Source organism: Stegodyphus dumicola, chromosome 7 (genome assembly GCF_044657685.1).
Source record: "Stegodyphus dumicola isolate Sdum_Otavi_A_Nest chromosome 7, ASM4465768v1".
Taxonomy (NCBI): Eukaryota; Metazoa; Arthropoda; class Arachnida; order Araneae; family Eresidae; genus Stegodyphus; species Stegodyphus dumicola.
In genome coordinates, this window is record NC_140774.1 from 140917185 (window position 1) to 140932228 (window position 15044).

Consider the following 15044-nt stretch of genomic DNA (forward strand, 5'->3'; position numbering starts at 1 on the left):
GTACGTTTCCACCTGAATATGGCATCTGAAAGCCCAAATTTGGAATCTGTTTTTTATCGATTTCATATTTTGTAACACTTTAACAAATTTTTGATTAACAAACTCAACGATTTCAGAGCGAGCAATGGCAGCACTGTATGGGGGGGGAATTTCCTGCGCACGAGACTGTGTAGTGGAAATTCTAAAGATATGCTCATTTTAAAATTATTTTGCGTTATTGTTGTTGAACTGAATTTTATGGTTTTAGTGAGAAGAATATGATATTTAATATATTAAGGTAATACAGAAATCGTTAAAAACGCCCCTTTGGCGTACAGAATTTTCCTTAATTCTGTATTTTTTTTTTTTTAATTTCTCCCTCCTCCGGAAATGAGCTTTCCGAAAATCTTCGTCCTTCTCTACCACTTTCTTCTCCGTTTCTGAAAGATTCGTAAAAAAAGGGATTTTAGAGAAGCCCTTTAATCTTCTACAAAAATCTTCTACAGTCTACACTGTTCTCATCAGGAAAAACATAAGAACATGGCGCCATCTACCAGTGTTAGTAAGAACTAAAAAAGGGAACGCAAGTTTGATGTGACTGTTGAGATTAGTGATGCGATTTCAAATTTGAAACTATGTAGAAAGCATTAATTTTTATATTCGTTAAAAAATTATAAATTTTTCACTTAGCATTATGATTTTCACTGATAGCGAAAACTCAACAACGGCGACCTGAACCTACAATGAATGTCAAATTCTTTGAGTAGTGACTCCGTAGGGTGATTTTCCGAAATCTTTTAATTTCTTAGAAATTTCTTCGAAATCTTATAAATCTTAATAACTTCCTTTGGTTATGAATGTGAACTTCGCAAAATTTCTTCAAGATCGTGATAAATCGTAATCTTTCTATAAATTACGCGCACACAAACAAACAAACGGACACTCTTCTTTGTATATATAGAGAAAGATGATTTTAATGAAATCTGTTAGTGTAATTTTTTATATAGAAATTAATAACAATTTAAATGAACTTTTGCTTACTGCTTTTAAATTTCTTAATTTGTTAAATTATAACAGAATAAATTTGAATGAAAAAAATGAAATATCCCCACTTCGTTGAACGACAACTTACTGATGCTTGGAAGATAATATTTTAATTCGGATAGAGGCAACACATATTTCTCTTAAATCCCTGAATGTTTATTAAATTCGTTTAACGTTTTGGCGAGTGGTAACACACTTCTTTTAAATTGCCGAGTATTTTGATTAATTTTGTAACAGAAATATCTTGCACTTTGCAAAGTGGCAACGCAAAGCTTTTATATCCCTGAGTTTTCAACCAAAAGTTCGATAAATTAGCGTAAAATATATGTATGCTAGTAAATCCCGATTCTTCAATGAATCAAATAATACTTTAAATGAAAATCACCAGCAAACGTACCTGTGTCGTGTAAAACGTCCAATCCTTGTTTTCAGTCCCCTAATGATTTGTCTCGAGTGCCTTTACTGATAACTGATACTAATGCTAACCCTAACTAATGCTTAACCTTTTCGCGACGGTGCACCTTTGTTTAAGATGCTCGTGCGGGACGAAAGAGAATCGAAGGTAGTCATCGTACAGGACGGAGGTTTTGCATCGCTAAGCCTAATTTTAAAACAAAAATGAGAAAAACAAAAGTTTCGCTTCTAGCATCGTAATTTTTGGTATCATTTTAGATTATTACTTGAGCTCTTATATATGTTAAAATTAGCCCTTAAAACATTTTTTCTTTATTTTACACGAAAATAGACTTAACCCCTTCGCGCCGACTGTCACGTATACGTGCCAGCAACGAACGCACTTATCTACCGGCCGACACGCAGGCGTGCCAGAGAAAAGTTGCGTTTTCTACCGAATGTCACGTATTTGTGCCAGTACCTTGGAACGTTTTTCAAACTATAATTTATGCCACAAGATGGCACTGTATGTCCATATGGTTTCAGATACATGTACATTAGACATTCTACTCGAAATGAGAGAAGCATGACTCACGTACACGTGTTTTTTATTATATAAACAAACGGGGAACTAAATGTTTCCGAATGGCGTGATTTATGACGTCTCTTTAAATTGCACTTTATTCGCACGTGGTAGTTGTTTATTGTAAGTAGAAGTTTTATATGCGCTAAAGCGTCGAGTATTTCGGTTTACAGTTCAGTTTTTAGAAAATAATTAGATCTTGTTAGACGTGAATTCTTTCTGTTTTTATCGTTTCAATGTCGAAGCGTCGAAAATGTTTAACAGAGCATGAAATAGCAGAAATGATGCAAAATATTTCAGATATTGATTCTGAAATTCTGATATTCTGATATTGATTCTGAAAAACTAACTGAAAGACATTTTCCAAAACTTTGTTCAGAAGAGACTGATAAGAAAATGAGACGACGGTGCTTCGTTTGTTCACATTCCCGGAAAAATCCTCCAAAACGGCAAATGAGTTATTACGAGTTCAAGGAATGTAACGTAGGACTGTGTGTAGATTCCTGTTTTAAAATTTTTCATACGAAATGAGAATTTTAAGTAATATATTTAGTTTTCAGATATATAATGTTAAAAGTCATAAAATGGTGAGTAATTAAAATAAAATGTGTAAAATATGCATTTAAACAAGAAATAAGGTAATTAAAGTATATATATATAAATTTCTATAAAGCATAAGCCGTTTAAATACTCTATAGAGCATTATTAAACAATGCGTTGATACTTCGGAAATTTCATGGATTTAGGCTTAGTAGTAAAAAAGCCCTCGGCCTTGGAGAGACGCTCGGGGAAGACACTGCCGGCCTCCGCGATAAGCGCGCGTTTTCGCTACCCGGCTCGAAGGGGTTAAAAAATTGCTTATCTTCTAAAATAATTTTCGGAAGCGCTATTCAAATTATTCCAAAGTTTTAATTGATAAAATCCATCAATACACTTTAAAATTAATAAAAAGAACACAATAAACTTTTTAATTGACAGTACTAAATTTACTTTTGAAAAGCACGTATTTGTACTATGAAATGATTGTTAATAAGAACATCTCGCACGTGTACCCATGGTGTAGTGGTTATCACATCCGCCTAACACGCGGAAGGTCCCAGGTTCGAAACCTGGTGTGTACAACGTCAACTTTTTATTTAAACTACTATATTTATTTTTGAAAAGCAAGTATTTATACTATCAAATGAAAGTTAATAAGATCATCTTGTATGTGTGCACGTGGTGCAGTGGTTATCACATCCGCCTAACACGCGGAAGGTCCCAGGTTCAAAACCTGGTGGGTACAACCCTAAGTTTTTAAATGACAGTGCTAATTTTTCTTTTGAAAAGCAAGTATTTATATTTTGAACTGAATGTGTATAATAGAGCATTAATTGAATTTTTAGAAAGCAAGTGTTTATATTTTTAACTGACTGGGGATACATCTAACACGTGCACTCATGATGTAGTGGTTATCACATCCGCTTAACACACGGAAAGTCCCATGTTCGGAATGTGGTGGGTGCAAATCTAATTTTTTTTAATAATTTTTAGAGTGTTCCTCAGATTTTCGCGCAAAAGCCGTTATCATTTAAACTCACCGTAGATATGAAGTTAATAAACTTATATAAAGAAATGACTTCGAAATTTGAAAATGCACTTACGTTTATATAAAATTTCAGATTTACCTCTTTTAATGCGAGTTTGAACTAATGAAATTAGTTTTATTGTCCTTTCCGTTAACCGTCGATATCCGGTTTCATCGATATTCTAGCTAGAATTTGTTATAAGATAGATCTGAGAAGTATATAATTTTTTAAGCTGCTTGCATATCGCCAGTCAACAGTAACTGAAGAAGCCTAAACGACAAGTGTGCTGTCAGTCATCAGTCACCGAAGCTATCCGATCTGTCAGCCATCGGTGACTGACTTCACACTTGACCTGTTAATATCGTAAATAATAAAGACTGGCCCAATTGCATATAAAAATACCAGATAAGCGTGTAGAAATTAATCGACGTAATATTTTAAAATCGATAAGTTAGAAGATTTTAAGAAGCATTTAAGCAATTTTTGTGCCAAAACTCGCAAATGAATTTCGGAAAAAAATTCTATTAAACTACCACAAGTTTTTTTTTTTTTTTTTTTAAATTATCTCTTATCAAATAAATTTTTGTAAAGTTTTTAAAAACTTACTTTAGGGACCAAGTTCTTAAACACTGAAAATAAATTAATTTGTTTAATTTTTCACATCCATGGGAAAATACCGCATTGAATAAAATATTAATAACTGAAAATTCCTGTAATATACAGATACACATGATAATAATGTTCGTAATAATTAATGTTACATACAATCTGAAGTACCCGACGTTGCTTGTGGTTTACGCAGAGTGAAAAGGCTTCATTTATGGGAATGGGGAAAGTTTTTCGAGATTTCACGTAAACAGCAATGTTCTGGTTCAAGATGAATTCTATAAAATTTTACCAGGCTTCAACTGTATTGTTGTAGAACTAACTGCACGGCTCCCTGTAATGGTTTTAGTAAGAACTGATACTTGCTTTGTTATCGGTTATGTCGTTTTAGTCCAAAGGGGCAATTTGTTCCCCAGAAGGACTCTTAATTTTGTTTTGGGATTTTCGTTGGTTCATTGAAAATGTCGGTTCACTTTTCAAATTATTGCCACCAAATATTAGAGCCCTTAATTATATTTAAAGAAATTACATGATGAAGAATCTGCATGAATGTATATATGATTGCATTGTGCTAAGGCAACGGTAGTTAGAGCCATTAAATTTTGAATAACGTACGTTTCCACCTGAATATGGCATCTGAAAGCCCAAATTTGGAATCTGTTTTTTATCGATTTCATATTTTGTAACACTTTAACAAATTTTTGATTAACAAACTCAACGATTTCAGAGCGAGCAATGGCAGCACTGTATGGGGGGGGGAATTTCCTGCGCACGAGACTGTGTAGTGGAAATTCTAAAGATATGCTCATTTTAAAATTATTTTGCGTTATTGTTGTTGAACTGAATTTTATGGTCTTAGTGAGAAGAATATGATATTTAATATATTAAGGTAATACAGAAATCGTTAAAAACGCCCCTTTGGCGTACAGAATTTTCCTTAATTCTGTATTTTTTTTTTTTAATTTCTCCCTCCTCCGGAAATGAGCTTTCCGAAAATCTTCGTCCTTCTCTACCACTTTCTTCTCCGTTTCTGAAAGATTCGTAAAAAAAGGGATTTTAGAGAAGCCCTTTAATCTTCTACAAAAATCTTCTACAGTCTACACTGTTCTCATCAGGAAAAACATAAGAACATGGCGCCATCTACCAGTGTTAGTAAGAACTAAAAAAGGGAACGCAAGTTTGATGTGACTGTTGAGATTAGTGATGCGATTTCAAATTTGAAACTATGTAGAAAGCATTAATTTTTATATTCGTTAAAAAATTATAAATTTTTCACTTAGCATTATGATTTTCACTGATAGCGAAAACTCAACAACGGCGACCTGAACCTACAATGAATGTCAAATTCTTTGAGTAGTGACTCCGTAGGGTGATTTTCCGAAATCTTTTAATTTCTTAGAAATTTCTTCGAAATCTTATAAATCTTAATAACTTCCTTTGGTTATGAATGTGAACTTCGCAAAATTTCTTCAAGATCGTGATAAATCGTAATCTTTCTATAAATTACGCGCACACAAACAAACAAACGGACACTCTTCTTTGTATATATAGAGAAAGATGATTTTAATGAAATCTGTTAGTGTAATTTTTTATATAGAAATTAATAACAATTTAAATGAACTTTTGCTTACTGCTTTTAAATTTCTTAATTTGTTAAATTATAACAGAATAAATTTGAATGAAAAAAATGAAATATCCCCACTTCGTTGAACGACAACTTACTGATGCTTGGAAGATAATATTTTAATTCGGATAGAGGCAACACATATTTCTCTTAAATCCCTGAATGTTTATTAAATTCGTTTAACGTTTTGGCGAGTGGTAACACACTTCTTTTAAATTGCCGAGTATTTTGATTAATTTTGTAACAGAAATATCTTGCACTTTGCAAAGTGGCAACGCAAAGCTTTTATATCCCTGAGTTTTCAACCAAAAGTTCGATAAATTAGCGTAAAATATATGTATGCTAGTAAATCCCGATTCTTCAATGAATCAAATAATACTTTAAATGAAAATCACCAGCAAACGTACCTGTGTCGTGTAAAACGTCCAATCCTTGTTTTCAGTCCCCTAATGATTTGTCTCGAATGCCTTTACTGATAACTGATACTAATGCTAACCCTAACTAATGCTTAACCTTTTCGCGACGGTGCACCTTTGTTTAAGATGCTCGTGCGGGACGAAAGAGAATCGAAGGTAGTCACCGTACAGGACGGAGGTTTTGCATCGCTAAGCCTAATTTTAAAACAAAAATGAGAAAAACAAAAGTTTCGCTTCTAGCATCGTAATTTTTGGTATCATTTTAGATTATTACTTGAGCTCTTATATATGTTAAAATTAGCCCTTAAAACATTTTTCTTTATTTTACACGAAAATAGACTTAACCCCTTCGCGCCGACTGTCACGTATACGTGCCAGCAACGAACGCACTTATCTACCGGCCGACACGCAGGCGTGCCAGAGAAAAGTTGCGTTTTCTACCGAATGTCACGTATTTGTGCCAGTACCTTGGAACGTTTTTCAAACTATAATTTATGCCACAAGATGGCACTGTATGTCCATATGGTTTCAGATACATGTACATTAGACATTCTACTCGAAATGAGAGAAGCATGACTCACGTACACGTGTTTTTTATTATATAAACAAACGGGGAACTAAATGTTTCCGAATGGCGTGATTTATGACGTCTCTTTAAATTGCACTTTATTCGCACGTGGTAGTTGTTTATTGTAAGTAGAAGTTTTATATGCGCTAAAGCGTCGAGTATTTCGGTTTACAGTTCAGTTTTTAGAAAATAATTAGATCTTGTTAGACGTGAATTCTTTCTGTTTTTACCGTTTCAATGTCGAAGCGTCGAAAATGTTTAACAGAGCATGAAATAGCAGAAATGATGCAAAATATTTCAGATATTGATTCTGAAATTCTGATATTCTGATATTGATTCTGAAAAACTAACTGAAAGACATTTTCCAAAACTTTGTTCAGAAGAGACTGATAAGAAAATGAGACGACGGTGCTTCGTTTGTTCACATTCCCGGAAAAATCCTCCAAAACGGCAAATGAGTTATTACGAGTTCAAGGAATGTAACGTAGGACTGTGTGTAGATCCCTGTTTTAAAATTTTTCATACGAAATGAGAATTTTAAGTAATATATTTAGTTTTCAGATATATAATGTTAAAAGTCATAAAATGGTGAGTAATTAAAATAAAATGTGTAAAATATGCATTTAAACAAGAAATAAGGTAATTAAAGTATATATATATAAATTTCTATAAAGCATAAGCCGTTTAAATACTCTATAGAGCATTATTAAACAATGCGTTGATACTTCGGAAATTTCATGGATTTAGCCTTAGTAGTAAAAAAGCCCTCGGCCTTGGAGAGACGCTCGGGGAAGACACTGCCGGCCTCCGCGATAAGCGCGCGTTTTCGCTACCCGGCTCGAAGGGGTTAAAAAATTGCTTATCTTCTAAAATAATTTTCGGAAGCGCTATTCAAATTATTCCAAAGTTTTAATTGATAAAATCCATCAATACACTTTAAAATTAATAAAAAGAACACAATAAACTTTTTAATTGACAGTACTAAATTTACTTTTGAAAAGCACGTATTTGTACTATGAAATGATTGTTAATAAGAACATCTCGCACGTGTACCCATGGTGTAGTGGTTATCACATCCGCCTAACACGCGGAAGGTCCCAGGTTCGAAACCTGGTGTGTACAACGTCAACTTTTTATTTAAACTACTAAATTTATTTTTGAAAAGCAAGTATTTATACTATCAAATGAAAGTTAATAAGATCATCTTGTATGTGTGCACGTGGTGCAGTGGTTATCACATCCGCCTAACACGCGGAAGGTCCCAGGTTCGAAACCTGGTGGGTACAACCCTAAGTTTTTAAATGACAGTGCTAATTTTTCTTTTGAAAAGCAAGTATTTATATTTTGAACTGAATGTGTATAATAGAGCATTAATTGAATTTTTAGAAAGCAAGTGTTTATATTTTTAACTGACTGGGGATACATCTAACACGTGCACTCATGATGTAGTGGTTATCACATCCGCTTAACACACGGAAAGTCCCATGTTCGGAATGTGGTGGGTGCAACTCTAATTTTTTTTAATAATTTTTAGAGTGTTCCTCAGATTTTCGCGCACAAGCCGTTATCATTTAAACTCACCGTAGATATGAAGTTAATAAACTTATATAAAGAAATGACTTCGAAATTTGAAAATGCACTTACGTTTATATAAAATTTCAGATTTACCTCTTTTAATGCGAGTTTGAACTAATGAAATTAGTTTTATTGTCCTTTCCGTTAACCGTCGATATCCGGTTTCATCGATATTCTAGCTAGAATTTGTTATAAGATAGATCTGAGAAGTATATAATTTTTTAAGCTGCTTGCATATCGCCAGTCAACAGTAACTGAAGAAGACTAAACGACAAGTGTGCTGTCAGTCATCAGTCACCGAAGCTATCCGAACTGTCAGCCATCGGTGACTGACTTCACACTTGACGTGTTAATATCGTAAATAATAAAGAGTGGCCCAATTGCATATAAAAATACCAGATAAGCGTGTAGAAATTAATCGAGGTAATATTTTAAAATCGATAAGTTAGAGGATTTTAAGAAGCATTTAAGCAATTTTTGTGCCAAAACTCGCAAATGAATTTCGGAAAAAAATTCTATTAAACTACCACAACTTTTTTTTTTTAAAAAAAAATTATCTCTTATCAAATAAATTTTTGTGAAGTTTTTAAAAACTTACTTTAGGGACCAAGTTCTTAAACACTGAAAATAAATTAATTTGTTTAATTTTTCACATCCATGGGAAAATACCGCATTGAATAAAATATTAATAACTGAAAATTCCTGTAATATACAGATACACATGATAATAATGTTCGTAATAATTAATGTTACATACAATCTGAAGTACCCGACGTTGCTTGTGGTTTACGCAGAGTGAAAAGGCTTCATTTATGGGAATGGGGAAAGTTTTTCGAGATTTCACGTAAACAGCAATGTTCTGTTTCAAGATGAATTCTATAAAATTTTACCAGGCTTCAACTGTATTGTTGTAGAACTAACTGCACGGCTCCCTGTAATGGTTTTAGTAAGAACTGATACTTGCTTTGTTATCGGTTATGTCGTTTTAGTCCAAAGGGGCAATTTGTTCCCCAGAAGGACTCTTAATTTTGTTTTGGGATTTTCGTTGGTTCATTGAAAATGTCGGTTCACTTTTCAAATTATTGCCACCAAATATTAGAGCCCTTAATTATATTTAAAGAAATTACATGATGAAGAATCTGCATGAATGTATATATGATTGCATTGTGCTAAGGCAACGGTAGTTAGAGCCATTAAATTTTGAATAACGTACGTTTCCACCTGAATATGGCATCTGAAAGCCCAAATTTGGAATCTGTTTTTTATCGATTTCATATTTTGTAACACTTTAACAAATTTTTGATTAACAAACTCAACGATTTCAGAGCGAGCAATGGCAGCACTGTATGGGGGGGGGTGAATTTCCTGCGCACGAGACTGTGTAGTGGAAATTCTAAAGATATGCTCATTTTAAAATTATTTTGCGTTATTGTTGTTGAACTGAATTTTATGGTTTTAGTGAGAAGAATATGATATTTAATATATTAAGGTAATACAGAAATCGTTAAAAACGCCCCTTTGGCGTACAGAATTTTCCTTAATTCTGTATTTTTTTTTTTTTTAATTTCTCCCTCCTCCGGAAATGAGCTTTCCGAAAATCTTCGTCCTTCTCTACCACTTTCTTCTCCGTTTCTGAAAGATTCGTAAAAAAAGGGATTTTAGAGAAGCCCTTTAATCTTCTACAAAAATCTTCTACAGTCTACACTGTTCTCATCAGGAAAAACATAAGAACATGGCGCCATCTACCAGTGTTAGTAAGAACTAAAAAAGGGAACGCAAGTTTGATGTGACTGTTGAGATTAGTGATGCGATTTCAAATTTGAAACTATGTAGAAAGCATTAATTTTTATATTCGTTAAAAAATTATAAATTTTTCACTTAGCATTATGATTTTCACTGATAGCGAAAACTCAACAACGGCGACCTGAACCTACAATGAATGTCAAATTCTATGAGTAGTGACTCCGTAGGGTGATTTTCCGAAATCTTTTAATTTCTTAGAAATTTCTTCGAAATCTTATAAATCTTAATAACTTCCTTTGGTTATGAATGTGAACTTCGCAAAATTTCTTCAAGATCGTGATAAATCGTAATCTTTCTATAAATTACGCGCACACAAACAAACAAACGGACACTCTTCTTTGTATATATAGAGAAAGATGATTTTAATGAAATCTGTTAGTGTAATTTTTTATATAGAAATTAATAACAATTTAAATGAACTTTTGCTTACTGCTTTTAAATTTCTTAATTTGTTAAATTATAACAGAATAAATTTGAATGAAAAAAATGAAATATCCCCACTTTGTTGAACGACAACTTACTGATGCTTGGAAGATAATATTTTAATTCGGATAGAGGCAACACATATTTCTCTTAAATCCCTGAATGTTTATTAAATTCGTTTAACGTTTTGGCGAGTGGTAACACACTTCTTTTAAATTGCCGAGTATTTTGATTAATTTTGTAACAGAAATATCTTGCACTTTGCAAAGTGGCAACGCAAAGCTTTTATATCCCTGAGTTTTCAACCAAAAGTTCGATAAATTAGCGTAAAATATATGTATGCTAGTAAATCCCGATTCTTCAATGAATCAAATAATACTTTAAATGAAAATCACCAGCAAACGTACCTGTGTCGTGTAAAACGTCCAATCCTTGTTTTCAGTCCCCTAATGATTTGTCTCGAATGCCTTTACTGATAACTGATACTAATGCTAACCCTAACTAATGCTTAACCTTTTCGCGACGGTGCACCTTTGTTTAAGATGCTCGTGCGGGACGAAAGAGAATCGAAGGTAGTCACCGTACAGGACGGAGGTTTTGCATCGCTAAGCCTAATTTTAAAACAAAAATGAGAAAAACAAAAGTTTCGCTTCTAGCATCGTAATTTTTGGTATCATTTTAGATTATTACTTGAGCTCTTATATATGTTAAAATTAGCCCTTAAAACATTTTTTCTTTATTTTACACGAAAATAGACTTAACCCCTTCGCGCCGACTGTCACGTATACGTGCCAGCAACGAACGCACTTATCTACCGGCCGACACGCAGGCGTGCCAGAGAAAAGTTGCGTTTTCTACCGAATGTCACGTATTTGTGCCAGTACCTTGGAACGTTTTTCAAACTATAATTTATGCCACAAGATGGCACTGTATGTCCATATGGTTTCAGATACATGTACATTAGACATTCTACTCGAAATGAGAGAAGCATGACTCACGTACACGTGTTTTTTATTATATAAACAAACGGGGAACTAAATGTTTCCGAATGGCGTGATTTATGACGTCTCTTTAAATTGCACTTTATTCGCACGTGGTAGTTGTTTATTGTAAGTAGAAGTTTTATATGCGCTAAAGCGTCGAGTATTTCGGTTTACAGTTCAGTTTTTAGAAAATAATTAGATCTTGTTAGACGTGAATTCTTTCTGTTTTTACCGTTTCAATGTCGAAGCGTCGAAAATGTTTAACAGAGCATGAAATAGCAGAAATGATGCAAAATATTTCAGATATTGATTCTGAAATTCTGATATTCTGATATTGATTCTGAAAAACTAACTGAAAGACATTTTCCAAAACTTTGTTCAGAAGAGACTGATAAGAAAATGAGACGACGGTGCTTCGTTTGTTCACATTCCCGGAAAAATCCTCCAAAACGGCAAATGAGTTATTACGAGTTCAAGGAATGTAACGTAGGACTGTGTGTAGATCCCTGTTTTAAAATTTTTCATACGAAATGAGAATTTTAAGTAATATATTTAGTTTTCAGATATATAATGTTAAAAGTCATAAAATGGTGAGTAATTAAAATAAAATGTGTAAAATATGCATTTAAACAAGAAATAAGGTAATTAAAGTATATATATATAAATTTCTATAAAGCATAAGCCGTTTAAATACTCTATAGAGCATTATTAAACAATGCGTTGATACTTCGGAAATTTCATGGATTTAGGCTTAGTAGTAAAAAAGCCCTCGGCCTTGGAGAGACGCTCGGGGAAGACACTGCCGGCCTCCGCGATAAGCGCGCGTTTTCGCTACCCGGCTCGAAGGGGTTAAAAAATTGCTTATCTTCTAAAATAATTTTCGGAAGCGCTATTCAAATTATTCCAAAGTTTTAATTGATAAAATCCATCAATACACTTTAAAATTAATAAAAAGAACACAATAAACTTTTTAATTGACAGTACTAAATTTACTTTTGAAAAGCACGTATTTGTACTATGAAATGATTGTTAATAAGAACATCTCGCACGTGTACCCATGGTGTAGTGGTTATCACATCCGCCTAACACGCGGAAGGTCCCAGGTTCGAAACCTGGTGTGTACAACGTCAACTTTTTATTTAAACTACTAAATTTATTTTTGAAAAGCAAGTATTTATACTATCAAATGAAAGTTAATAAGATCATCTTGTATGTGTGCACGTGGTGCAGTGGTTATCACATCCGCCTAACACGCGGAAGGTCCCAGGTTCGAAACCTGGTGGGTACAACCCTAAGTTTTTAAATGACAGTGCTAATTTTTCTTTTGAAAAGCAAGTATTTATATTTTGAACTGAATGTGTATAATAGAGCATTAATTGAATTTTTAGAAAGCAAGTGTTTATATTTTTAACTGACTGGGGATACATCTAACACGTGCACTCATGATGTAGTGGTTATCACATCCGCTTAACACACGGAAAGTCCCATGTTCGGAATGTGGTGGGTGCAACTCTAATTTTTTTTAATAATTTTTAGAGTGTTCCTCAGATTTTCGCGCACAAGCCGTTATCATTTAAACTCACCGTAGATATGAAGTTAATAAACTTATATAAAGAAATGACTTCGAAATTTGAAAATGCACTTACGTTTATATAAAATTTCAGATTTACCTCTTTTAATGCGAGTTTGAACTAATGAAATTAGTTTTATTGTCCTTTCCGTTAACCGTCGATATCCGGTTTCATCGATATTCTAGCTAGAATTTGTTATAAGATAGATCTGAGAAGTATATAATTTTTTAAGCTGCTTGCATATCGCCAGTCAACAGTAACTGAAGAAGACTAAACGACAAGTGTGCTGTCAGTCATCAGTCACCGAAGCTATCCGAACTGTCAGCCATCGGTGACTGACTTCACACTTGACGTGTTAATATCGTAAATAATAAAGACTGGCCCAATTGCATATAAAAATACCAGATAAGCGTGTAGAAATTAATCGAGGTAATATTTTAAAATCGATAAGTTAGAGGATTTTAAGAAGCATTTAAGCAATTTTTGTGCCAAAACTCGCAAATGAATTTCGGAAAAAAATTCTATTAAACTACCACAACTTTTTTTTTTTTAAAAAAATTATCTCTTATCAAATAAATTTTTGTGAAGTTTTTAAAAACTTACTTTAGGGACCAAGTTCTTAAACACTGAAAATAAATTAATTTGTTTAATTTTTCACATCCATGGGCAAATACCGCATTGAATAAAATATTAATAACTGAAAATTCCTGTAATATACAGATACACATGATAATAATGTTCGTAATAATTAATGTTACATACAATCTGAAGTACCCGACGTTGCTTGTGGTTTACGCAGAGTGAAAAGGCTTCATTTATGGGAATGGGGAAAGTTTTTCGAGATTTCACGTAAACAGCAATGTTCTGGTTCAAGATGAATTCTATAAAATTTTACCAGGCTTCAACTGTATTGTTGTAGAACTAACTGCACGGCTCCCTGTAATGGTTTTAGTAAGAACTGATACTTGCTTTGTTATCGGTTATGTCGTTTTAGTCCAAAGGGGCAATTTGTTCCCCAGAAGGACTCTTAATTTTGTTTTGGGATTTTCGTTGGTTCATTGAAAATGTCGGTTCACTTTTCAAATTATTGCCACCAAATATTAGAGTCCTTAATTATATTTAAAGAAATTACATGATGAAGAATCTGCATGAATGTATATATGATTGCATTGTGCTAAGGCAACGGTAGTTAGAGCCATTAAATTTTGAATATCGTACGTTTCCACCTGAATATGGCATCTGAAAGCCCAAATTTGGAATCTGTTTTTTATCGATTTCATATTTTGTAACACTTTAACGAATTTTTGATTAACAAACTCAACGATTTCAAAGCGAGCAATGGCAGCACTGTATGGGGGGGGGAAATTTCCTGCGCACGAGACTGTGTAGTGGAAATTCTAAAGATATGCTCATTTTAAAATTATTTTGCGTTATTGTTGTTGAACTGAATTTTATGGTTTTAGTGAGAAGAATATGATATTTAATATATTAAGGTAATACAGAAATCGTTAAAAACGCCCCTTTGGCGTACAGAATTTTCCTTAATTCTGTATTTTTTTTTTTAATTTCTCCCTCCTCCGGAAATGAGCTTTCCGAAAATCTTCGTCCATCTCTACCACTTTCTTCTCCGTTTCTGAAAGATTCGTAAAAAAAGGGATTTTAGAGAAGCCCTTTAATCTTCTACAAAAATCTTCTACAGTCTACACTGTTCTCATCAGGAAAAACATAAGAACATGGCGCCATCTACCAGTGTTAGTAAGAACTAAAAAAGGGAACGCAAGTTTGATGTGACTGTTGAGGTTAGTAATGCGATTTCAAATTTGAAACTATGTAGAAAGCATTAATTTTTATATTCGTTAAAAAATTAAAAATTTTTCACTTAGCATTATGATTTTCACTGATAGCGAA

The 15044-nt window shown here is 33.3% G+C and overlaps 3 non-coding genes across 3 annotated transcripts; all 3 read left to right on the forward strand.

Moving 5' to 3' along the window:
- Positions 1-3047: 3047 nt before the first annotated feature.
- TRNAV-AAC (transfer RNA valine (anticodon AAC)) lies at positions 3048-3120 on the forward strand. Its single transcript has one exon. It is a non-coding gene; the product is annotated as a tRNA-Val (tRNA).
- Positions 3121-7830: 4710 nt separating this feature from the next.
- TRNAV-AAC (transfer RNA valine (anticodon AAC)) lies at positions 7831-7903 on the forward strand. The gene has a single exon. It is a non-coding gene; the product is annotated as a tRNA-Val (tRNA).
- A 4713-nt stretch (positions 7904-12616) lies between these two features.
- Positions 12617-12689, forward strand: TRNAV-AAC (transfer RNA valine (anticodon AAC)). The gene has a single exon. It is a non-coding gene; the product is annotated as a tRNA-Val (tRNA).
- The last annotated feature ends 2355 nt before the right edge of the window (positions 12690-15044 follow it).